Below are 25,955 nucleotides of genomic sequence, written 5' to 3' on the forward strand. Positions count from 1 at the left end.
CTGGCCTACCTGTCAGAGTTGTTGTTGTGAGGATACAATGGGAAGAGGAGAAATCATATACATTGTCCTAGGTTCTTTGAATGAAATGGTGGGATAAAAAGGCATTGGCTTGTCTTCCTGGTTACTAAGACAGATGACAGCATGTTCTCAGTGGTGGCACCCCAATTGCCGAGTGCTAGCCACAAGGACATTTAATTGGCCTCTACTTTGGCAGCTTCTTTGCATCAGGTGAAAAGAGATTTGCTCAGCTTTATTTTCCACATCAACCCTGGTCATAAGGCAGGTTTTGCTGTTTTCAGTTTTTGTTTCAGTCCTTTGGGTGATCACCCGGACAGCTTAGCATGGAAGGGAGGAAGTTTTGCTAGTATAGGTTTTCTAGGCGGTGTGGCCTGGTAGTTTTTGCTCCAAATGTTTTGCCTGCATGTATGGCTGGCATCTCCTGCAGAGGAAAGCAAAAACTACCAGGGCACAACTGTGCAGCCCGGAAAACCCACAACAGCCAGTTGATGGCTGGCGAATCAGACCCTGACTTCAATGGGAGAAATGTTAAAATCTTTCTTATAAGGTATATGCTGCTAAATACCGTTAATGCTAACATTGCAGTTCTGTATTCTAGAGGGATCAGCAGCCAGATTGGTGTACCAGTTAGAATGTCACCCTAGAACCGTGGTGGCGAACCTTTGGGACTCCAGATGTTATGGACTACAATTCCCATCAGCCCCTGCCTGCATGGCCAATTGACCATGCTGGCAGGGGCTGATCAGCAGTCCGAAAGTATAGTCCATAACATCTGAGTCTAAGGTCGCTCCTACATTGTTTCGAGAACTAAGGGAGACCCAGATTCAAATCCCCACTCTGCCACGAAGCTTGCTGGGTGGCTTCGGGCTAGCCATTCAAGCGCTCTTTCAACCTAATCTACATCACAGGGTTGTTGTGTAAAGGGAAGGGAAGCAACAGCCTCCCAATTCTTTGTGGAAAAAAAGGAACACCAGTAAAATTAATAATCATAACTCAATCACATGTCACAGCTTTCCCCTCAAATGTTTGTTTCTTTATGGAACATTGTTTTTACTGAAGAACATGACACTGCATCATCTGCAAAACTCCCGGAGCGCCGTATTACAAAAAGTTTTTTTTAAAAAAAACCCATAAAAGATAAATCCTAAGATTTAAAAAAATGCATCAAAAAAGGGCTTTTCAAAACTGTTCTCTCCCTGGCTTTCTGAGGATGCTCGCTCTTTCACGTTCTTGACACAGCGAACATTCTGTAGCCTCCCATCCGTCAACTCCCACTTGATGCCGTCCCCCAGGGCCTGAGAAATGCGACCTGTTTTGCCAGCCTGAGGAGATTTGCATAGAGATAAAGGCCTTCCTGGCTCCCCAGGAAAGAGGGAAGCCCAAAAAGAAAGCAAAAGGCATCAACTGAGATAGCTCTGCCTGGCTCTGGCACGTTTCTCACGTCCCGCATGACTCTGCTGGGGAAGACCAGCCCTCCTGTCACTCACGGTGAGATGCTCCTGCATCCAACCAGGAGGGACCGTTTTCCCTTCTAGCTCCCTTCTTGGTCTGATCACCAAGTGGGCACGAGCCCCTCACATGCTCAAAGATGCCCTTCTCTCTTTCTCCTCCCAGGGATTGGCTGGAAGGCAACAGGAACGGGCATACCTTAGCATGCTATCCAGAAAAAGACACAGCAGGGTTTCCATTCTCTCCCCACACATACCATCCCGGTTAAGTAAATAGGGCATCCCCCCAGCCTTGCCAGCACAAAACTTCCCAAAAGACAGATGTGCCCAGCTGGAAAAACAGCTTCAACATTCTGGGAAGAAGGAAGGCAAATTTCGTTCTCTGATTCTGCTTTCTCTTTGTTCCTCTCTTTGTTTCCCTCCTCGAATTTTGTACTGCTTCATTGCAGATATTAAAATTGTAAACTCCTTGGGGGCAAAGACCTGTCCCTTTCTTTTGCGTAGCTTCACATTGCATATGGTGATTCAGGTGGTCAGTGCCCTCCTCTCCAAATGCAAAAGCCCGTAAGACCTTTTGTTACAGTTGATCAAAGTGACACACCGCAAAGTCCTTTTGAGTCCTGTTATTTTGGTTATTCTTCATCCAGGGTAAACTAACTTACATTTCTTATCAGTATCTGGGGTGGGGATCAAAATAGAAGACGGGCAACTGAGTTCTTTAACCAACCAACCAACCAAACCTTTGTTGGCATACAGAACGACACAAGTAGGTTACAAAAAACACATTTAAAACAATCCCCAGATAAAATAATAATAGAAAACCTCTTAATAACAGAGTGACACAACAAAATTTTAAAAAAATAACAGAGCTATCCTTTAGGGCAGTGATGGCGAATCTTTTTGAGACCGCGTGCCCAAATTGCAACCCCAAACCCACTTATTTATTGCAAAGTGCCCATGTGGCAATTTAACCTGAATACTGAGGTTTTTGTTTAGAAAAAACGGTTGGCTCCGGGGCGTGCGTTACTCAGGAGTAAGCTTGGTGAAGCAACCATGCAACACTTCGAATAGGTGAATCACGACCCTAGGAGGGTTTACTCAGAAGCAAGCCACATTGCCAGCAACCAAGCTTACTCCCAGGTAAAGAATCTTGCCCAGGCCAGCCTAGATGTGTGTGTATGTGTGGGTGGGTGGGTGATTTTATGCCCCCCCATGATGAACTCTGTGCCCGCATGCCCACGGAAAGGGCTCTGAGTGCCACTCCTGGCACCCATGCCATAGGTTCGCCACTGCTGCTTTAGGGTATATAATTTCTAGTAAAAACTTGGCTGTTGGCCATCAATTCACAAACTGCAGAATTATTTAGCAAGTATAAGATCTTTTGAGCATCTGATATTCGGTCACAGTTGAAGAGAAGAGCATTTGCATATTTTCCCCTAATTCCCTCATATTTAGTGCAGTACAAGAGGGAAGTGGGCTAAAGTTTCCAGTTGATTTAAGCAACAGGAGCAGAATCTCTTTGCTCCCTCTATTTTTTTAAATCTACCATATAGCAGTGCCAACAGCAGAACATTAAACCCAGCCACTGATATGGCTCTCCTAAGGCTGGGGTTCAGCATTAGGCATATATAATCTGATATGCATCCCTGTTTGAAACTGGGTTGCTAACAATTTATTTAAATTTCTAAAAAATATATTTTTACACCATTTTTGCACCAAAGGTGGAGATGCCAAGGAGCAAGTAATAAAGGTCAGCGGTAACCAGAGTCCCAGAGCTCTCATCCCTCTCTGTCTTTCCCGCCTCATAACTTATTTATTTTCATTCCTTTAATGCTTTAGATCTCCCCTCCATTTTATGTAGCCTCACAATGACCCTGTGAGGCAGGAAGAGAAAAACAAAGAGGTCCAAGGTTTCCTGGCAGACAGGGGTAGATTTGAACCCGGGTCTTACAGATCCTAGCCCAGTGTACATATGTGTAAGTGCTGTCAAATTGCATTCAATTTAGGGCAACCCCTGGGGGTTTTCACATCAAGAGATGAATGCAGGTGGTTTCCTGTTGCATACTTCTGTGTAGCAACCTTGGACATCCTTGGTGGTCTTCCATCCAAACACCAATCAGAGCGGACTCTACTTAGTTTCGGAGATCTGTTGAGATCCAGGCTAGCCTGGGCCATCCAGGACAGGATCCCTAGTCCCACCACTAAATCACACGGATTCATCAAGCAGGCTTTCCCAACTATTTATTTATTATTTATTTATTTAATTAATTAATTAATTTGTATACCGCCCGATCCCCGAAGGGCAATCATAATCTCTCTGGCATCAAAATATGACTAATTGCTAAAATACAATTAATCCCCACTTTGGTAGATATTTTCGATATCACGTCAAGATGGCAAATATATTTCCATCCTGCCTTCAAGGGACTAAGACCTCCCCTGCACACCAGCCCTGAAAGGTAGGCTGCTGCTGATTGCCCACAGAGAGCTTCTTTGCTGGACAGGTAATATGAAGTCAAAGGCTGGTGCTCCATTAACTATGCCACACAATTCTTAAAATCTGTATGGTTATCTTAATTGGGAAGGGGTGGGTGGTTTTTTACCAGTATACAACAAGGATTTCTCATTCCAATTTTGGATGGAAAAGAAGGAAACTCTTCTCTGGCCAGGACCAATTTCCTGTAACTTAATGACTGATTTCCAGAAGATGATGAGCTGTTCTGCCCCTCAGCTGAGTAAATCCAGTCATTGCTTCCTGGGAAATATGCCATTAGCAAGAGCTTAAGGACAAATGTCCCTTTTGTTTGGCCAAAGCCAGCCCCTGGGGGAAGTATTCCCTGCAGGCAACTAACCTGAAAGCAACCAGTTTAAATACTGCCTTACCAAACAGCAAGCAGTCCCTTGCTTGATTTGATCCTAATCTTAGGCATGTCTATTCAAATGTAAATCCCTCTCTGTTCAGTGGATACTTACTCCCATGTAAGCAGGGCTGCCTTAAAGAGCTCAACTCATTTTCTCTTGCTACACCACACATCTACCATTCTGTCCCAAAAAACCCTTACATTTTTATTCCACCATTCCTCTAAAGGGCTCAGAACAGTGGAAAGTTTATTTTTTTTCTCCATTTTACTTTTACAACAAACATTTGAGGTAGGTTAGGATGAAAGGGTGGGTGGTCCATGGTCTCCCAGGGAGCCTCAGGACAGAGTGGAAATTTGAACCCAGCTCTCCCAGGGCTTAGTCTGAGATGCTTACCACACTATATCACTTTTGAACTTATGATTCCTCTTTAAAGTCTACCTTTACTGGGATAGCTGATAGAGTACCGAATGGGGACTGGACCTGGATTCCGAACACCAGTTTGAATACAGTGTCCTGGGGCTGGTTATCACAGCTCATGTTAGCCTACCTCGCAGGATTATTGTGAAGACAAAATGTTGTCCTGAGCTCCTTTGCAAATATGCAAAGGGGGATATGACTGAAGTCTATAAAATAATGCATGGGGTAGAAAATGTTGACAGAGAGAATTTTTTCTCTCTTTCTCACAATACTAGAACCATTGAAAATGCTGGGGGGAAGAATTAGGACTAATAAAAGGAAACACTTCTTCACGCAACGTGTGATTGGTGTTTGGAATATGCTGCCACAGGAGGTGGTGATGGCCACTAACCTGGATAGCTTTAAAAAGGGCTTGGACAGATTTATGGAGAAGTCGATCCATGGCTACCAATCTTGATCCTCCTTGATCTCAAATAGCAAATGCCTTAGCAGACCAGGTGCTCAGGAGCAGCAGCAGCAGAAGGCCATTGCTTTCACCTCCTGCATGTGAGCTCCCAAAGGCACCTGGTGGGCCACTGCGAGTAGCAGAGTGCTGGACTAGATGGACTCTGGTCTGATCCAGCAGGCTAGTTCTTATGTTCTTATGTGCATCACAATTGTGATAGCCAGATCCAGGGATCTACTTACGCCAGCCACATTCCTGCCTGCTACCCCCTTCAGTTGGGGGGTGTCAATTGCCTGGAGAAAAAGAATGTCCTGTCCCTTTAACAAGGCTAAATGAAATGTAATGTACCAGCTGATATCACTTGCTTCCATGCCCTAAAAAGCTTCAGCTCCCCATTTGCACACTTTAAGCCACTCTTAAAGGAACAGGGCAATTTTTTTCCTCCAGGCCTGTTGGCAACCCTTCCTACTGGGAGGAATGTCATAAATGTATTCAATAGGGAAATTGATCAATAAGGGTATCATTCCTCCTCCCTCTCCCCCCCAAAAAGTCTTATCAGAGCTGAATTTCAGAAATGAAATTTTATTTCTGAGGAGACATTAAGATAAAATATGAAATTAGGGATGCTGCCAGTTGCCTAATTCATGTGGTGTCACATATTGCCTGTAGTAGCAGCCATGACGGAGAGTACATTTTGTGCTAATTTTGAAACTGATAACCACCATTTCCTCCCCCTTCCTCTCCTATTTCTCCACTGAAGGCCGTCTGACTGCCTAAAATCTCAGATTTTGGCCATTTATAATGTTGACCCTCACTTGCCACATCTGGAATAATGTACATCTGGCCAGCTAAGCTCCTTATTTCTGGCAGGGCGCCTTTCTTGACCATTCCCTGGCAGAGAAGAAAAGGAAAAACCTTGTTCTGCAAGCCCTGGCTTCTCAATGAGGTGGCAAACCTGTGTCGGGGCTATACCACTTTAGACTTGCAAGACTGAACGCTGCTCCGTACAGCGAAATCCTTGCATGTAGAGAGTTAGCGTGTCAGGGATAAGAATCCTCGTCAAGCCCAACAAGATGGGTTTCCCAAGTGTCGGAACAGTGAAAAGGAATCAGTCCCTCATTTGAGCCTGCAAATTGAGGTCATCTGGACTGGTTTTTCACCTCAGTGCAAACTGGACCAAACCCTTAACAGAGACTCAACAGGATGTGGTCAACCAGATGATATTTACCTCCATAGGAAGGAAAGATTCAGCAGCCTGTTTGCACACATTCAGCCTCTTTTAAAGGGACAGAAATGCTGTTCCTGGGGGATGCCCTCCCTCAGAACAACATGACAGGGTTGTCTGAGGGAGGAATCAACACAAAACCTCCCCAACTGGGAACTTCAGATTTTTGCCTCAGACAGGCTAATGGTAGGGATGCCAACAGACCTGCAGAAAAGCATCCTGGGAATTACCAGGTGAACCTCTTTATGGCAGGAAGCAAAATAAGATCACCTGGTCAATAACATCCCAATCAGCTGGTTGTGGTGGATTTTCCAGGTTGTGTGGCTGGGGTCTGGTAGTTTTCTCTCCAAACGTTTCCCCTGCATCTATGGGTGGCATCTTCAGAGGTGTGTCGTGGTCAGATGTGTTTCTCTCCGCGGCACAGTGTGGAGTCTCCAGTGTGTCAGCCGTAGCTGCCGCCAAAACATTAGGAGCAAAAACTATCAGATCGCAGCCACACGGCCCAGAAGACCCATGACAGCCAGATAATTCGAACCATGAAAGCTTTCGACAAGGCATCCCAGTAAGAATCTATTATGAGGACAGGGCATTTTTCCACTGGCCGTTTTCCAGCCCTATGCCAGTGATGGCACAAGTCCCGAAGGAAATGCCAGGTGCACCTTCTGGAATGGAACCCACTTCAAAAAAATGGGGGGGGGCGTGTTTGCAGGAAATGCCGGGGTTTGGTGGTTTATTTATTTATTTATTGATTGATTGTCGAAGGCTTTCACGGCCGGAATCACTTGGGTGCTGTGTGGTTTCCGGGCTGTATGGCCGTGTTCTAGCAGCATTCTCTCCTGACGTTTCGCCTGCATCTGTGGCTGGCATCTTCAGAGGATCTATTGATTGATTGATTGATTGATTGATTGATTGATTGATTGATTGGTTTTGTATACCGCCCTACCCCCGGAGGGCTCTGGGCGGTGCACAACATAATTTCCTCATACAACATATACAAACAAAACCCCATTAAAATTAGATTAAGTTAGATTAAAACACAGCAGTAATTAACAAAGATGGCGTCAGCGATAAACCCCAATTAAAACCCTCCCAGAAAGAGGGGGGAAACAAAACAAAAAGTGGGTCCCCTAGATGGCAAAGGAACTCCAAGTCGGAGGAATGAAAGGGGGGGGCACTTCAGCGGCTGGACACTCCAAAAGCCCGGTGGAACAACTCAGTCTTACAGGCCCTGCGGAACTCACCAAGATCCCGCAGGCCCTGGACAGCTGGAGGGAGAGTGTTCCACCAGGCGGGGGCCAAGGCCGAGAAGGCCCTGGCCCGAGTGGAGGCCAGCCGCATCATGGAGGGGCCAGGAACCACCAGCAAATTGGGCTCTGCTGAGCGCAGAGGCCGAGTAGGGACATATGGGGTAATGCGGTCCCGAAGGTACGAGTAGGGACATATGGGGTAATGCGATCCCGAAGGTTTCCACTTGACTGCCTACCCATCCTGTACGTGTGAACTGTCTCCCAAATTAGGTATTGTCTCCTTTAGGACTGCCAGCTTCCAGGTGGGCCTGACAATCCAGAATTACAACTGATTTCCAGACTACAGAGATCAGTTTGCCTGGATAAAATGACTCTATGGCGTTATACTCTGCAGAAGTCCGCCCCTTCCCAAAACTTTGTCGTTCCCAGGATTAACCCCCGGGTCTTCAGGGATTTCCCAACCCAGAGTTGGCAACTCTAGAGGAGTACCAATGCCAAGACTGCCAGCTTGGAATTGGGAAATTCCTGGAGGTTGTGGGGCAGTACTTGATGAGGGGCTTGGCTTCCTCTTAGTCTTCATGGTATACCATAGAGTCCGCCCTGCCATTTTCTCCAGGGGAACTAATCTCTCTAGCCTGGGGGGGTCAGGTGTAATTCCGGAAGACCTCTAGATTCCGATGATGCTTCCAGCCAAGGACCACGAATTCTTCTTTGCTGATATCCTGCAGGGAAAATCCCCCTGTAGCAACCGTCTGAGCATGACTCAGAGTCATGTGCTGCAATTCAAAGATGTGTCACTTCAGATAAACTGAAACTTCGGGGTTTCACTTTGTGCTGTAGGGGAAGGACGGTGCTTTGGAGAAAACAGCAAGTGAAAAGGAGTTCTGGATTTGCTAGAGGAAGTTCCGTTTATACTAATGAAGAAGAAGAGAAGAAGAGTTTGGATTTATATCCCCCCTTTCTCTCCTGCAGGAGACTCAAAGGGGCTGACAATCTCCTTTCCCTTCCCCCCTCACAACAAACACCCTGTGAGGTGGGTGGGGCTGAGAGACCTCTGGAAAGCTGTGACTAGCCCAAGGTCACCCAGCTGGCGTGTGTGGGAGTGCGCAGGCTAATCTGAAGTCCCCAGATAAGCCTCCACAACTCAAGCAGCAGAGCTGGGAATCAAACCCGGTTCCTCCAGATCAGCGTGCACCTGCTCTTAGCCACTATGCCGCTGCTCTGCCCCTCCACTATGTGACTGCAAACAAGACCAGTGTGGGCAAACAAGGGCTTCCTTTCTACCCAGTCTAGAGGACTGTGCTGGGCATAATAGCCGTTGTTATCTTTTTAAAAAAATCACAAATAACTATTTTTTTAATTGCCTGAAACTGCTGAATTAGTTTCAGAATTTTCTTTGCACCTAATAGGTCCCAACAGATTCTTGGGAAGGGTTTGGACCTGGCTGAGAGAGCCGTCTATATAAACCCTTCAAGGGTCATTTCATGGTCATCTATCATTGTGATGGCAGGGCTGAGAGTTTGAGACACCATTGACAAATCATTGAAACACTGAGGCCAAGTGGACAGCCCTCTCCGGGAAGAAACAGCTTAACACAAGGCAGACACCGCATAGTCAAGACCCTTTCCCATAAGGTTGTTTTTAAAGATACCAATTTACTGTTAAGCAGCAACATGTTTCAGGAATTGGGCTCTAATAATAATTGTTTTCTGTCAATTTCCAGCTGACGTATGGTGACCCTGTAGGTTTTCCAGGCAAGAGATGATCAGAGGTGGTTTGCCATTGCCTTTCTCTGCCTAGCAACCCTGATCTTCCTTGGTGGTCACCTGCAGTGATGGGATCCAAAAATTTTAGTAACAGGTTCCCATGGTGGTGGGATTCAAACTGTGGCGTAGCGCCAATGGGGCTGGGCGGGGCATGACGGGGGCGTGGCCAGGCATTCTGGGGGCAGGGCATTAATAATTTCTCTGTTACTGTAAAAAACTCTTACTGTAAAAAAAAAGTTCCTAATTTCCAGCTGGTAACTTTCTGTCCATAATTTAAACTCATTATAGCAAGTCCTATCGCCTGCTGCCAACAGAAACAACTACTTCTCCTCCAATTGACTGCCTGTCAAATACTTAATACTTTCAAATACTTAATTTTGTTTCTAGAAATCAAAAGAAGGATATTTTCCTTAAACAGGGAACTTTACCATATTTCTAAAACATGATTTTAAAACAGCCCAACAGGGAGAATTATCCCGTTTTCTACCTTCGCTAACCAGCCACATAGGGAACAACAGGACTTTGTGATTTTTGGACCTAATGGAATTTCTAACGGAAAAGCAGACCCAATTAGTAACCCCCTCTCGGCACACACAAATAATTAGTAACCCACTCTCGGGAACTGGTGAGAACCTGCTGGATCCCACCTCTGGTCACCTGTCCAAGTACTAACCATACCCAGCCCTGCTTAGTTTCCAAAATCTGATTAGTCAGGTGTATTCAGGCTGCTAAAAAGTAACTAATCAACCGTCATAGACCAGCATAAGGTAAATAAAATTAAACTAAAAGGATAAGATACATTACAACAGTAAATATATATCTAAACAAGAAAAAAAAAGCTACTGGTAAAAGGCAATCAGGAACACAAACAGGGACATAACAGAAACAGGATAATTAAGCCAACCCAGTTTAACTTCCAAGCGTTACTGAGCTCAGGGAAGTCTAGCAGTGCCAAAGAGGGTGCCAATAAAAGGTATTTGAAAGAAGGCCGTAGAACCACCTGGCGGGAATAGTTCAACATTAAAAAGGAGCAAAAGCTTTAAAAAAAACTATAAAAGAACCATAAAAAGGGAGATAGGCACGGAGAAACAATAACATTGGCAAAAGGAAGGCTATAGCTATCAGATCATTACGCCTGCTTTATTGAACAGTCCATCCTGCGTCGTACTTCAAGCGCTCCTGCACAGAATCTGGCAACACTGCAGGTTGTGTCAGGATTGGTATCTGTAAGCAGCAAGAGATTGCAGTCCTATTTGATACCAAAGATACCTGACAAAGTAATATAAGCATGCCCAAATGCACTCAGACCATCTTCTGGTTGATTCCCCCATCAGAGGCATGGTTGGAGGGTGACGGAAAACAGAGCTCCAAAATTGTGGCATGTCTTCCTAGAGAGCCCTGGGAAGCTTCCACACTGTTGTTCTTGAGCAGGCAAAGATTGCTCTTTTCAAGCCCTTATTGGGTTAGTTTAAAGCAGGGATGTCCAACTCTGCCCCTCCAGATGTTCATGGAAGCTGATGAGAACCATAGTCTGTGAACATCTGGAGGGCCAGAGTTGCACACCACTGGTTTAAAATATCATTGGCTGGACTACATTGTTGGTGTTATTCCTTTGGCTCTTTCTGGTTTTATTTATTTTCCTTGTTTATTATTTTGATATTTTCCTTGTGACAAAGCTCCTGGTGTCAGGCTAGGACAGTGATGGTGAACCTTTTTGAGACTGAGTGCTCAAATTGCAACCCAAACCCCACTTATTTATCGCAAAGTGCCAACCTGGCAATTTAACCGTAATGCTGAGGTTTTAGTTTAGAAAAAAACAGTTGGCTCCTCTTTCTCCGCCCCACCCGCTCTAGCAGGGGCCAGCCTGCTCTAGCCTCCAGAATGTCCCGTGTGCACCGCTCTGTGCCTCTCTAGCATCTCTGCCTCCTCTGCGCCCGCCCCTCGGGCAGCAGCCACCCGGAGCACAGGCATCAGGCCTGCCAGCCGAGTCCTCCCTGCTCACCGCGGTGCACACATGTCGTGCTCAGTGGCCCAAGCCAGCCTAGAGATGTGTGCGTGTGGGGGGGGTGATTTTCTGCCCCCCACATGACAAACTCACCAGCCAATGTGTGCGGCGTGCTCCACAGAGGAAGTCCGGAAGTGCCACCTCTGGCACCCATGCCATAGGTTTGCCATCACTGGGCTAGGATCTGGGAGACCTGAGTTCAGATCACTCTAGCCCCATAGTGGCGAACCTTTGGCACTCCAGATGTTGTGGACTACAATTCCCATCAGCCCCTGCCAGCCAATTGGCCATGCTGGCAGGGGCTGATGGGAATTGTAGTCCATAACATCTGGAGTGCCAAAGGTTCGCCACCACTGCCCTAGCCATAAAGGAACTGTCAGGGTGGGGCAGCTGTCTTCTCCCTCATGCAATGTATTGTGGAATGGGCTGCGGATCAACTTTAATCCTGTTCGAGATCTGGCAGGATGAGGCCCTCTCCTCTCTAGTGTAGGCTTTTTCCAGGTGAGAGGGCAGTGGAAATCTGAGAAGCAAAAGCTCCCCCCACCCCTCCTCTCTTTGCATTCCTGTTTGCTTCTTGGCTGCTATTAATGATCTGTCTATTTGTGATCTCAATGGTTATGTAAAACCCCAGCAGCCGCTATCCAGGAGGACCAGGCTCCAGCTCTTGTTTCCGAGAGAGGGTGAAGGCGAACAGGTCTTCATTTCACGTGCAACCGTCTGACCTTTTAACTACAAGATCCATTTTCACTACTGTACCTATGCAGAAATCCAAGCTCACAGGAGGAAAACGTTGCGGCCCAGATCCTCCAACCAAGATTTATTGGTTAAAAATGCTTAGCTTGTTTGCTCGCTCTGTTTTGAGCACTGTTTTAACATAAGTGGTATGCAATCCATAAAACCAACTGAAAAACCAAACCTGAATAAAGAAAGGCTGCAAACCCTCACACAGTTACTGGGAAAGAAGCCTCGCTGATCTCAGAAAGACTTATTTGGACGCAAGACGTGCAGAAAACACAACTACACTTCAAAAAACCTCTTATCTCAACTTGCTTTCCATCTACTTGCATTAAGCTGACACAGTATTACCAACAGATAGGGTTACTAGCCTTCAGATGGGGCCTAGAGATCTCCCACAATTCTTCAGAATGGATTTACCAACCTCATACACAGTTACCATTTGCCCACTGAGATCCCCCCCCCCTCTACAGCCCCTTCCCACTGATGCTCAGGCTGAGCAGTGGGAGAAAAATGTGTGTGCTGGGGGGAGATTGTCATCACCCCGCCACAACAACATCATTTCCAGCACAATCAGAAGTGATGTCAGCGTGTCACCAGCGACACTCTAGCATTTGGTCAAAACATGATGGCCACCATGATAGCGGAGTCAGAAGTGATTTTATTCCATTTCTGATCTTGTTTTTAAATAAAGACGGAACTTTGTTTTATTTCTGTGTAAATTAGGTAGGAACACACTGTATTAGGTAGAAAATAGGAATTATAGCTATCTTTTGTATTTGTGTCTGCATGGAACCTCCTTGGCTCAAGGCAGGAATCCACCCCTGCTCTACCTGGGCATGTCTCTTTCATTTATAAAAACCATGAATGGATGTTGACAAAAGGGACCCCGGAAGAAGCGCCTCAATCTGCCTAATCCCACCAGCAGGCAGATAAGGGTGCCATCGTCATTAAGTTTCGTTTTCTGACCCCAACCACCCAAAGGACTCTTTTGTGCTCTTCCCGCCAGTGCCTACGTCATCGCCTCGCCCTGCCTTTGCCGCGAAATTCAAGAAGAGACTGCCCGCTGGACTCTAATTGGTTCCCTTGTACTTGTAGATGTCTGATTGGTTGTCATGTATTTTGTGAATGAATGATTGTAGGCTGTCCTGTATTCTCCCGGACTCCCTGTGGGAGAAAGTGTATATAAGTGATTGTAAAGCTGCTAGGCAGCACAGCTGCCGTGGCGTAGAGGTGCTGACACGTAGGTCAGCAACTCAATAAACTCTTTTATTTCACTATACTCGCTGTGTCGGGTCCCGTTTCTGTTCCCCTGCGCTGCCGAGAGCTGGTTGGTCTGGAGCTATTAAAAGTTACCAGGCAGCGCGGTAACAACCATAAAGTTTGCCTCAAATGCTGCAGCATTGCTGGCAGGGTCTTGATGTCACTTCCAGTTATCACTGTCAATATCATTACATTGCCTACCCTACTACATGGTGAGTTTCCTACTAGCTGTCAGCCCCGTGCAAGAAATTCTACTTATCAATGTGCGCTAAATTTGCCTCCGCAGATCTAAGAAGAGCCCTGCTGGATTAAACCAAAGGTCCATGTCTTCCATCTTCCTGTTTCTCAATTTGCATGCCTCCTTTTGGCCCTATGTGTGCCAGCAATCCTACAACCACTAAAACCTCATCCAAGCATGATACTTCTTCATGAAAACATCCATTTAAAAAGAGCACTCCAGTCTACCAAGTGGAAGTCCTTCCGGGATGAAAACGTCTTGAACTTTCTCTAGAAGGCCTTAAGCGCCAGAGTCGGTCTCATTTGCTAGAGCCGCATCCAAAACCAAAAGGCACCCCCACCTATGAATCCCTGTCGATTGCATCCTAGATTAGGACTCTGCAACCTTGTACGACGAAAGAGCCAAATGACCTGGAAATTCAAAGCGAGAGATTTTCAAAAGAGCCTTTATAAGAAGGAGAATTGGCACAAGTGAGACTGCAGAACGCAACGTTCCTGGTAATTGGCAAATTGATATTAGCAATAGATAAAGAGTATTTGTAGTGCAAACACTGGTGTTTGTGTGCGCCTTACTGGGCTTTGGCATACCTGAGATCTCACAGTAAGTATTAACTTCACAATGAGCACCGTGCACAGTTGAAGTGTGCTGGTATAATTCCATGCATGGTTTCCCCTGGCATTATTGTACAACTTTATCATTTCACAGCATCTCTAATGGGCCTTTGAGTCCATTAAAAAAAAACCCTTGGCCTGCTGTTCCTTTTGCATACTGACTGTTCTAGCATCCCGATTACCCTTTCAAGATACCTTCACTTCAAGATTTCACTTGCTTTTATAAAGAGCCATGTTTTGGTCCATAATCATTGCTCCGCCAGCCGCACCGGCTCAGGGCAGAGTGCCGAATCAAGTTCAAGGTTTTGGTTTTTAATATTCCAAACCCTAAATCAGTGACGGCGAACCTTTTTGAGACCGAGTGCCCAAATTGCAACCCGACCCCCAGTTATTTATCGCAAAGTGCCAATCCAGCAATTTAACCTGAATGCTGAGGTTTTAGTTTAGAAAAAAACGGTTGGCTCCCTCTTCCTCCGCCCCACCTGCTCGAGCAGGGGCCAGCCTGCTCTAGCCATCAAGTCCTGCGCGCACCGCTCTGTGCCTCTCTAGCATCTCTGCCTCCTCTGTGCCCCCCCCCCCCTCGGGCAGCAGCCACCTGGAGCACAGGCATCAGGCCTGCCAGCCGAGTCCTCCCTGCTCACTGCGGTGCACGCATGTCGTGCTCAGTGGCCCAGGCCAGCCTAGATGTGTGTGTGTGGGAGGGGGGTGATTTTTCACCCCCCACATGACGAACTTTGTGTGTGCGTGTCCACAGAGAGGGCTCCGAGTGCCACCTCTGGCACCCGTGCCATAGGTTCGCCATCACTGCCCTAAATGCTCTAAGTGACCGTCTCTCCCAGTCAGTCCCCTGAAAATTGTTACGTTCTGCATATGAAGATCTATGAAGAAGGGAGCAGCAGTGGCGTAGGAGGTTCAGAGCTCGTGTATCTAATCTGGAGGAACCGGGTTTGATTCCCCGCTCTGCCGCCTGAGCTATGGAGGCTTATCTGGGGAATTCAGATTAGCCTGCACACACCCACACGCGCCAGCTGGGTGACCTTGGGCTAGTCACAGCTTCTGGGAGCTCTCTCAGCCCCACCTACCTCACAGGGTGTTTGTTGTGAGGGGGGAAGGGCAAGGAGATTGTCAGCCCCTTTGAGTCTCCTTACAGGAGAGAAAGGGGGGATATAAATCCAAACTCCTCCTCCTCCTCCTCCTCCTCCTCCTCCTCCTCTTCCTCTTCCTCTTCCTCTTCCTCTTCCTCTTCCTCCTCTTCCTCCTCTTCCTCTTCTTCTTCTTCTTCTTCTTCTTCTTCTTCTTCTACTGGTGATCCCTGGCCCAAAGGCTAGCCTCAACCAGGGCCGGAGCTTTCTTGGTCCTGGCCTCAACCTGGTGGAACGCTCTGTCTAGTGAGATCTGTGGGATCTGATGCAATTTCACAGGGCCTGTAAGACAGAGCCGTTCCACCAGGTTGGGGCAGCGATGGTTGTTACCTTCTGGCCTCCCTCCTTTTCACCTACATTTATCCCCTGCAGGATGTATTTGTGTGAAATTGTTATTTGTTGCCGCTGTTACTTGGTTTTAATTATGGAAATAGTTTTCAATTGAGCAGTTATTATTTCTTTCTATCCGACACAGATAGAAAGTTTTTTGGGAAAAAAGTTAGTCCATGGAGGGCAGGTCAACCCAATGCTTTTCAATGAGTGGCAGCCCCCTCTTCCGAGAGGCTAAGATTCTCTTATGTGCGTCTGCGTAGCTATGAAGATAGCTCCTTGAAAATACAATTTAAAAATAGGGAAACTATATATTGCCAGAATCGGCAGGACCAGCTGAGTACACCTACGTGCTTTTGGGGCTGAAAAGGTGCCCTGGGGCAACCATCAGCAAATGGCAGTAGGAAGAATCCCTTCAGTTGCACACAAAATGTCGGGCACAAGTTGAGGGTGAAATGGACCAGAGAGCAATGGAAACCTCCTGAGCTCTGTATTCTGCACAGCTAGGCAGGAGACATCTTGCAGACGTCTTGCAGGAGGAAAAGGTGAACATAAGAACATAAGAACAAGCCAGCTGGATCAGACCAGAGTCCATCTAGTCCAGCTCTCTGCTACTCGCAGTGGCCCACCAGGTGCCTTTGGGAGCTCACATGCAGGATGTGAAAGCAATGGCCTTCTGCGGCTGTTGCTCCTGAGCACTTGGACTGTTAAGGCATTTGCAATCTCAGAACTTTGAAGCATTTTTTTAAAAGACGTCTTGAGCAGAAATAAGCTGTCCTAAGGATGCCTTGGGGAAAAGACTGTGAAGTGGCTTCCAGGGACGCCTTCTGGATGTCTTGTTTTGACTGTGCAGAATGGGCCATCCTGTCTTTTCAAAGGTGGAAAAGAGTCGCCTCAGAGTTTGAAAAGGGCCCTTTCATATGATAGAGATAGTTGCCAGCTCCAGGTGGGGAAATATCTAAAGATATTGGGGGGGGGGAGCTTGAGGGGGGGAGTTGGGGAGAGGGGGGGCTTCAATGGTGCGTAATGCTACACCCTCCAAAGCAGCCGTTTTCTCGAGGTGAAGCAATCTCTGTCACCTGAAGATCAGTCATAATCCCAGGAGATCTCCAGCTACCACCCAAGGGGCAATGAAGGTTCACGACGTTCCCAAAGTAGGGGTGATTATTAGTTGCAAAAAAGCAAAAGGACAGTGGGTAGGGTTGCCACCTTTGCCCTGGGAAATTCCTGGAGATTTTTTTTTGGGGGGGGGGTGCCTCTGCAGAGGTGAAATTTGGGGAGAGATTCCACCAAGAATAGGAGTCCCCAACATGGCCACCCATCCACATCTTTCCTGGCACCTGCCAAGTGTTTTTTTTAGTGGCAGGGGCCAGCTACGACGTTTGTCTAGCAAGGCTTTGGACTGACTGCACAGTTTTTTTGAAAACATGGCTTTGACAAACGCTGCTGCCACAGCTCGATCTTCACCATGTGACTGAAGATAAGCTCCGGCAGCCATTTTGTGGTTGCGCCCACCACACTCTGTCAGAATTCCAAAGGTGCCCACAGGCTTAAAAATGTTAGGGACCCCAGCCTTAACAACTAACAAGATGTCCAGAGTATAAACTCAGGGATTTCCATCACTACCGGTATCGGATGGAGAGAACGTTGACTCCACAAAAGCTTATACACTGGAAATCAAGCTGGTCTATTGAACACAAATCTAGTTCTACAAGTGGAACGACAGCCCCTGATAGTCAGAGATACACTGCCTCTGAACATGGATGTTCTATTGAACTATTGTATATTTAGGGTTGCCAACCACCAGGTGGAGCCACGAGTCTTCCCAGGCTACCAAAATGGGTTGCCCTGAATAAAATGGTTGCTTTGGATGATGGCCTCTATGCCTTGCTGAAGCCCCTCCCCTCATCAGATCCCACCCTCCCCAGGCTCCTCCCCAAAAATCTCCAGCTATTTGAAAACCCGGATTTTTAACTGTTTTATTTATTTATTTATTTATTTATTTATTTATTTTATTATTATATTTTTATACCGCCCTCCCCCGAAGGGCTCAAGGCGGTGTACAACACTACAGACAATAAAACAGATAAAATTAGATTCAGACTTAAAATGCAGCAGCGTTCATAACTGTTTAACTGTTGCATCTGCAGTTTTTGGTGGTTATCAAGTTTAATTCTGAGATTAAAAAAAACAACAGTGTAACCCACTTTGTCTATTTATGTCAACCCTGCTTTTCTCCCTAGAAAGGAGAACATCTCAATTTTCCCTTCACAACAACAACCTTGTGGGGTAAGCTAGGCCAAAAGAGAACGATGGACTCAGGCTCACCCAACAAGCTTCCATGGAGGAATAGGGTTGCAAACCTGGGTTTCACAAATCCCAGTGGCGTAGCGCCAATGGGGCGTGCGGGCAGGCGCCGGTGCACAAGCGAGGTGTGGTGGAGGCGCGGGGCACACGCGAGCCCCGGGCGCCGTTCCCCCTTGCTCTGCCCCTGACAAATCCTAACCGAACATTCAAACCGCTATGCAATGCCGTTTGCCTGCAGATGAGTCCTATCCCAGAGAAAGGCAGGCTGCCAATACCTCAAATAATACAATAAGGGCTGCGTTAAAAATTAACTGCTGACCCAGGGTCTCTCTGCCATCTGACAAGGTGGCAGAAGCCTCTCGTTTTGGGAGATTTCCCAGAAGGGCTGGTTCGTCCTCCAAATAGTCTGGAATAACCCTCTCTTGCCAGGAAAAAGAATTCCCAGGCTTTCTTTCTGTCCTTTCCCCCTTCCTTCTGTTATCATCCTGTCCGATTGGATTGGAATTTCAGGTTGAGGCAAACCTGTTTCCCGCCCTCGGTATCAGATAATGTCCTTCTCTAAATATAGGCTCAGGCCATGCAAATTGTATGTTGACACAGCCGGCCGCTTCGGTAACAGGCTCTGCTCGTGTTGGGCAAGGCGCACCCTTCTCTGGAATAAAGTCTCTGCTGCTGAAAGGCATCAGATACGAAAAGCCGGTCCGTCCCCGGATCGTAACTTAACTTTTATTTACAGAAACAGCCCTTCTTGGAGAGAGGACTGCTCTCTGCCCAGAACAAGCCGGCCACTGCAAGAGCAGGCCGGATGGGTTCCTGTTTGGGATCGGTTAACTTTGTAGTGGTAAAACAGCCCCCCAAATAGTTTGGCAATCCTCAGTTGAGGAGGAACAAATCCAGTAAATTTACTGAAGGTACAATCTTCTTTGGAAAACCAGCGCCAGACTAACAGGCTGCCCTAAAGAAGCCTTTTGGATGAAACGCTTAGGGAATTGTCGAAGGCTTTCACGGCCAGGTTCAATTGGTTGTTGTGGGCTTTCCAGGCTGTGTGGCCGTGGTCTGGTAGATCTCGTTCCTAATGTTTCACTTGCATCTGTGATACACCTCTGAAGATATGGGACGCCGTTATTATTGTTTTGACCGCTGTTTAAATGGGTTTTAATGGGTTTTAATGGATTTTAGTAAACATGGTCACTATTGTGACCCTTGTTACACATTGTATACATAGTGATATTGTTGTGCACCGCCCAGAACCCCTCGGGGATGGGGCGGTCTATAAATTTAAATAAGAAATAAAATAAATAAATAAATAAAAGATGCCAGCCACAGATGCAGGCGAAACATTAGGAACAAGATCTACCAGACCACGGCCACACAGCCCGGAAAGCCCACCACAACCACTTAGGGAATTGTTATCTGAGTGCTCTGCCTTTGGAATAGCCAATGGCAATCTCTGCCGCTAGGTTTGCCAACCTCCAGGAGGGGCCTGGAAATCTCCCATAATTACAGTTGATTTTGAAATGTCAAAGGTCAGTTTCCTTGGAGAAAATGGCTGCTTTGGAGAAGACTGCATGCCATTGTATCAGGGTTGCCAACCTCCAGATAGGGCCTGGAGTTCTCCTGATCTCCAGACTACAGAAATCTATTGCGCTGGAGAAAATGGCTGCTTTGAAGGGTGGACTCTATAGGCTCCGCCTTCTCATGGGATTTTAAATCTCACAGAACTCTGGTCTCTCCAGACAGAGCGTTCCACCAGGCAGGGGCCAGGGCCAAAAATGCCCTGATCCCAGTTGAGGCCAGCCAGACTTCTCTTGAGCCAGGGAGGGATCACCAATAGATTTTCAAATAGCTGAGTGCAGCAGCCTTCGGGGGACGTAACTTGCTTCATTTATACCTCAGTCTTCTACCTGATGGAGAACGATGATGGCTTACATCATAGGTGTCAAACTTGCGGCCCTCCAGATGTTATGGACTACAGTTCCCATCATCCCCTGCCAACATGATGCTGGCAGGGGATGATGGGAACTGAAGTCCATAACATCTGGAGGGCTACGAGTTTGACACCTGTGGCTTACATCATTCTCCTCTCCTCCCTTTTATCCTCATATTAGCCCTGTGCGGTAGGTGAGGCTGAGTGGGTTTGGCTGGCCTACATTCACCCAGCAAGATTCCATGGCAGAGTGGGAATTTGAACCTGGGTCCCCGAGTTCCTGCTCTAAAACTCTAGCCACTATACTGCTATATGTCAGGGGGGTTGTATCTAGATTGATTGATTGATTGATTGATTGATTGATTGATTGATTGATTGATTGATTGATTGATTGATTGATTGATTGATTGATTTATATACTGCCCTCTCCAAAGGCTCAGGTAAGATGCATTCTTACCTCATTGTAACTGCTTAACTCTACAAATCAAATGCTGCTAAAAGATAGGTGTAACCAGCATGCTATATGTTACTACTGCCATCTCTGTTACTACTACTACAGCATTCTTCCCTTGATCTTTACTTTATGGCTTCACACACTTTGTAGATAACTAGGCTTTCCCCCGACACCCTGATCCCATGAGAAACAGTTGTTCCATTATCTCGTAGGGGCAGGAAGCCAGGTGGCTGTCTCTTATTATCTGGTGGCGACCTTGGGGCGCGTCAGCACTGGGGACTGTATGGCCTGTGATTTTAGATCATCAACTCTGTATTTGCTGCCATAAGGGCTAATGGTGCTCTTGGTTTTAGTACATAAGTGCATGGGCACTTTGTAATAAATATAGCTGGATTTCATTTCACACAGCCTTTTGGGTACTGAACTTTGTTTCAAGGTTGGGTCATTTCCCCCTCCATTCTGTGCATCTGTTGAGGACCCTGGCAAGTTCCCTTCCTTGCTACCCTCTGTAGCCAGCTCTGCTGACTTTCTCATTCGGGGACCCCTGGGGTTTCTGGAACAGAGTCTTAAAAACTTCCTGAAATTATGGCCATCTTTCAGAGGTAACCCCACCATCCCCAGCAATATTTATAAACAGGCATTGAGATTCGGATAAGAAAAACCAAGTGAAACGGAAACAAAGAGCTGTTTCAACTACTAACCTTAGCATCCCATTTCTATATAATCACACGAACATCTGCAGTGAGAACTAACAGGCTCTAAATGTTGGCCCTCGGCAGGAAAGCTTTCTGGCACAAGGCATGTTATGGGGCAAACAGTACTTGCTGTCCAGTTGTGCAATGTACGGATTACTACTTTGACTGATGCAAAACATTTGACATACCTTCCTTCCTCTTTTTCTAAAAAATATGAAACTGGCCAAGAAGTCCAGAATTTTGGAATCTGAACATTTCATGCATTTCACCGGTGAACCTGGGGGACATATCCTCAAAGGAAGCATTCTGCGATCCTCCAGGACTCTACCACGACAGAATACTGGTGGAGCAAAACTAGAATGTCAGAACAAAATGTTCTACATAGCCTCCTACAAGATGGCGGGTTGGATCCCCAGGAGGAATTTCCATTCATGATAGAGTGAGCTGATTTTCACAGGGTCTGGGGAAAGTGTGGTTTGGAGGTATCTAATCTGGAGGAACCAGGTTTGATTCCCTGCTCTGCCGCCTGAGCTGTGGAGACTTATCTTGGGGGATTCAGATTAGCCTGTACACTCCCACACACGCCAGCTGGGTGACCTTGGGCTAGTCACAGCTTCTCGGAGCTCTCTCAGCCCCACCGACCTCACAGGGTGTTTGTTGTGAGGGGGGAAGGGCAAGGAGATTGTAAGCCCCTTTGAGTCTCCTGCAGGAGAGAAAGGGGGTATATAAATCCAAACTCCTCCTCCTCCTCCTCCTCCTAAGCATAAGCATAAGCATAAGCATTTTATTGTCATTGTGCACGCACAACGAAATTTACAGCAGCATTCCTCGATGCACACAATTTCAGACTCATACATCATCATCCTCCACCCATCCCTACACAGCCCCAAATACATCAATATGAAGCAGCGGAGTTTAGCATAGCCACAGCTCTAGAGTAGAAGCTGTCTCTAAACCTCTTTGTCCTAGTTCTGAGGGCCCTGTATCGTCTGCCAGATGGTAGCAGTTTAAAAAGAGAGTGTGCTGGATGAGACGGGTCCCTCAGAATATTTTGGGCTTTATTTAGGCTTCGGGCATTATAGATTTCTTCCAAGGAGGGGAGAGGGCAGCCGATAATCCTTTGTGCAGTGGTGATCACCCTTTGGAGCGCCTTCCTATTCGCCACTGTGCAACTGGAGAACCATACACAGATGCAGTAGGTTAGGACACTCTCTATAGCACAGCGGTAAAAGGACACCAGGAGTTTTCCATCCAGTTGCTGCTTCCTTAAAAGTCTCAGATAGTACAGTCTTTGCTGGGCTTTCTTAACCACCGCGGCAGTCTGTACTCCCCAGGTCAAATCCTCTTTAATCATAACGCCTCCTCCTCCTCCTCCTCCTCCTCCTCCTCCTCCTCCTCCTCCTCCTCCAAGGGTATAATGCCATAAATCTAACCTCAAAGGCAGCCATTGTATCTAGGGAACTGATCTCTGTAGTTTGGAGATCAGTGGTAATTCCAGAAGATATCCAGTCACCACCTGGAAGCAGCATTTCCAGGGACTGACTTAAGAACCCTCTGCATGCCAATTGGAGTTTACAGTAAGGGGTTCCAATGTTTTTGAACCTGCGGGCACATTTGGATTTCTGACACAGTGTGGTGGGCATATCAACAAAATGGCGGCCACAAAATGGCTGCTGCAGGAGGTGGAGCGAGCCACAAAGTGGCTGCCACAGCTTAACTTTGATAACAAAGTGTGGATCCTTGTGCTGTGGTGGCAGCTGCTGACAAAGCTATATTTTAAAAATATCTGCACAGTCAATCATATCCCCAATAGTCAATCAGGAGGACTGAAGGCAAAAGCCCTACTTGGTCCTACTCACTTGGTGGGAACCAGAAAAAGTGTTGTTTGGCACCATGGTGGACGTCTGAACAATGATATCACTTCATGTAGAGAAACATTGAGCGAAATTTCCTTAGGTATGTGGTGTCCTGTCGCATGGTGAAGTTCAGCAGTGCACTGTGGTTTCAACTCGGTCTATGGTTTTGTCATACTCCTCTCTCCTTGCAAAATCTGCAGACTTTGTCAGTTTATTTAAAACTGTTCAGGGGACAGTCACAGTCCGTGAAGTGTAACCATCTCTGGATAACCATGCAAAAACGGGAACCTTTTTCCCTTCATCTGCGGAAGTCATCTAGGAAGCAAGTGCAAGAATCTCGTGCGCAAGAGATACACACAATGTTTCTCAAACGTGAACAAGTTCAGAGAAAATCAAGTTCATGGCCTTACTTAATCTGTTTAGAAAGACAGTCTTCTGTGCCCAACAGAAGAAAAGACATGTCTACCAATATAAATCTAAGCTATTGCAACCGTATCTGGAAAGTACACCCCAATTTCTGTGCAGTCACAAGTACATCAATTCTAAATGCATTTCTTTTTATCAGAGAAATAGTTAAATCATCAGAGTGAATAGAAGTTTGGAACCAATGTACAAAATAATGATTAGAGCAGCACACGCAGTGTTGGCGTTGGGCTGGAAAGATAATAAAAAATGGACAGTTTCAAAATGGTTGGAATATATTTGGGAACAAATACAGTTAGAGATATTTGAGAGACTGACAAAAACATTTTATGGAAAGAAAAAATAGAAGATATCATGAAGATATGGACAGTGTATGAAAAATGGATCGAAGAAGTCGGATTTAACGAAGAGCCATGGAGTAAGAGAATAAGAAGAATAAATCTCCTACTGCTTGCATGAAATAACCAATAGAAAGAAGGGGGGAGGGGGGAGAAAATGGAAAAATGTATAGATGGAATAAAGATATTAAATGTAACAAATGTACAAATACTCTATACAATAAAAAAAGAGAAATAGTTAAATCTACATTATTATCTTTTAATTATTATTTATTAGATTTGATAAACCACCCTACCCCCGAAGGGCTCATGTGTGTAGCAGTTCCAAAGATCTTTGAATGAAGGTTGCTAGCAATCGAGCACTGGAAATCTTCCCAAAAAAGACTGATTCAAAATCTAGACCTCAACAGTTGAGCATAAGTAAACTCTCTTTAACCACTGGACAATCGTTTACTGGTATATCTCCACCCCATCCTTAGTTGTGGGTTCCTCATGTCAGATTTCCTCAATGGCAGTCTTTTTTCAACAGCCCTCTGTTCTTCTTTGAAGGGTTCCCCACTCTGTGACCTGGTCTGATAGCAGCTCAGCATACAGTCTCCTCGGGGTAGAGCTATTTTAATTGTTTTTAACACTGTTTTTTAGCCTCTTAATCTTTCTATCAGTTATTTGATGTCCTTCTACTTTTGGGAAGGATGATTTTCTTCTTTTTAATCATTGCAACAGTGGTTTTAATTACAGCAACGGTTTCAATGGCTCTGTGTAAACTCTAAAGAAAACGTTTCACCGGTGGCAGAGCAGTTGAAGATAAGAGACTTTTGTTTATCCTCAGTCCCCACTTCAAATCTCTTCGCAGCACTTTCAGACAATAACACTGAGGCTACAACTGGAAGTACAGCCAAAGAATTTATAACCCCAGACTTGCAACTCGAATGTAAAAACACTACAAGCAAGGGGAACTCAAGAGAATGTATCAGAACTGTGTCAACTTTCTGCTGTTACACTAACATCTATTTACAACAAACTTCAAATACTCAGTCTTAAAGTGGAGGCTCTTTCCAAACCTCTGCCCACACCTGCTCTTAGTAAACAGAACCCAGCAAGTTATCAGACTTCTGGCACTAAGTCCACAGTCTGTGATCTGGCCTCAAACATTTCTGGTTCACTGTCCAGAAATCCCTCCCATAGTATCTATTAACGAAGAGGCAAAAACTTGCAACTTAGTGCTTGAACCTAACAAAGTCAATTTGGCTATTTACAACCATGGTAGATTTAGACCTAATTGGAAACTTAGAAACCAGGTCAAACTCCATTTAGCAACCTTATTAAAGATAAAGAGCTCCCTCATCAACTTACAGGCAGTGATGCCTCTCAAGGCCTCTAACAAGGTCCAGAGAATAATATTGACTTTCAATTCATCTGTCATTCCATCAAAAGTGTTACAAGCTAAAGCGTTTTTAGTGCTCAGAGGAATATTTCCATCACGCATGTTTAAAAACACCATTGTAACTCCACTACTAACATCTTATATGTCACCAACTTCCTCCGCCTTAGCTTCTGTACAGGACACAAAATACGACACTAGGGAAATGACCTTTAAGGATAACCCACCCTGAAAGGGAGACTCCACTAAAGAACCTTGAGCTACAAACAAAGGTCTGCCGTGAGAATCCTTGGGGGGCCCAATCCGTAGAAGATAATCTTAAAGAGTCCTTTGTGGACTTGGATGTCAAAGAGCAAGGGGACATTATTAAAAGACTTGATCTCCTGAAAAACAACCTCCTTGGACTAATGGCCTGCAAAGGCTTCTCGCTGAAATCTCCAGAAAAGGAATCAGGTGCTGGAGCAAAGTCGTCAGATTTAACGCAGACCGTAGTTGACATAACTCCACCTAATTGTGACGCATATCCAAAATCCCAATACCACTCCAAGCCCTGCGCTAGACTCCTCTGAGAAAAGGAAAAGGAGAGACTCTAATGAGACAACGGATAACAAACGTCTGGCAAGTATCAAGCGTACTTGCTTAAAGATTCCTGCTGTATTACAGCCATGCAGTGCAGAATACCTACAATTTAATGCCACTCCTATGGAAACCAAAATAGATACAAGATCATATAGAGTACTAGATTTCAATGAAGAATCTCAATTTAGAGGAAAATCATGGGCCCAGGAGTTGGCAGAACTGTATCACAATCCTCCTATGCCA

This window comes from Sphaerodactylus townsendi, linkage group LG06 (genome assembly GCF_021028975.2).
Source record: "Sphaerodactylus townsendi isolate TG3544 linkage group LG06, MPM_Stown_v2.3, whole genome shotgun sequence".
Classification (NCBI taxonomy): Eukaryota; Metazoa; Chordata; class Lepidosauria; order Squamata; family Sphaerodactylidae; genus Sphaerodactylus; species Sphaerodactylus townsendi.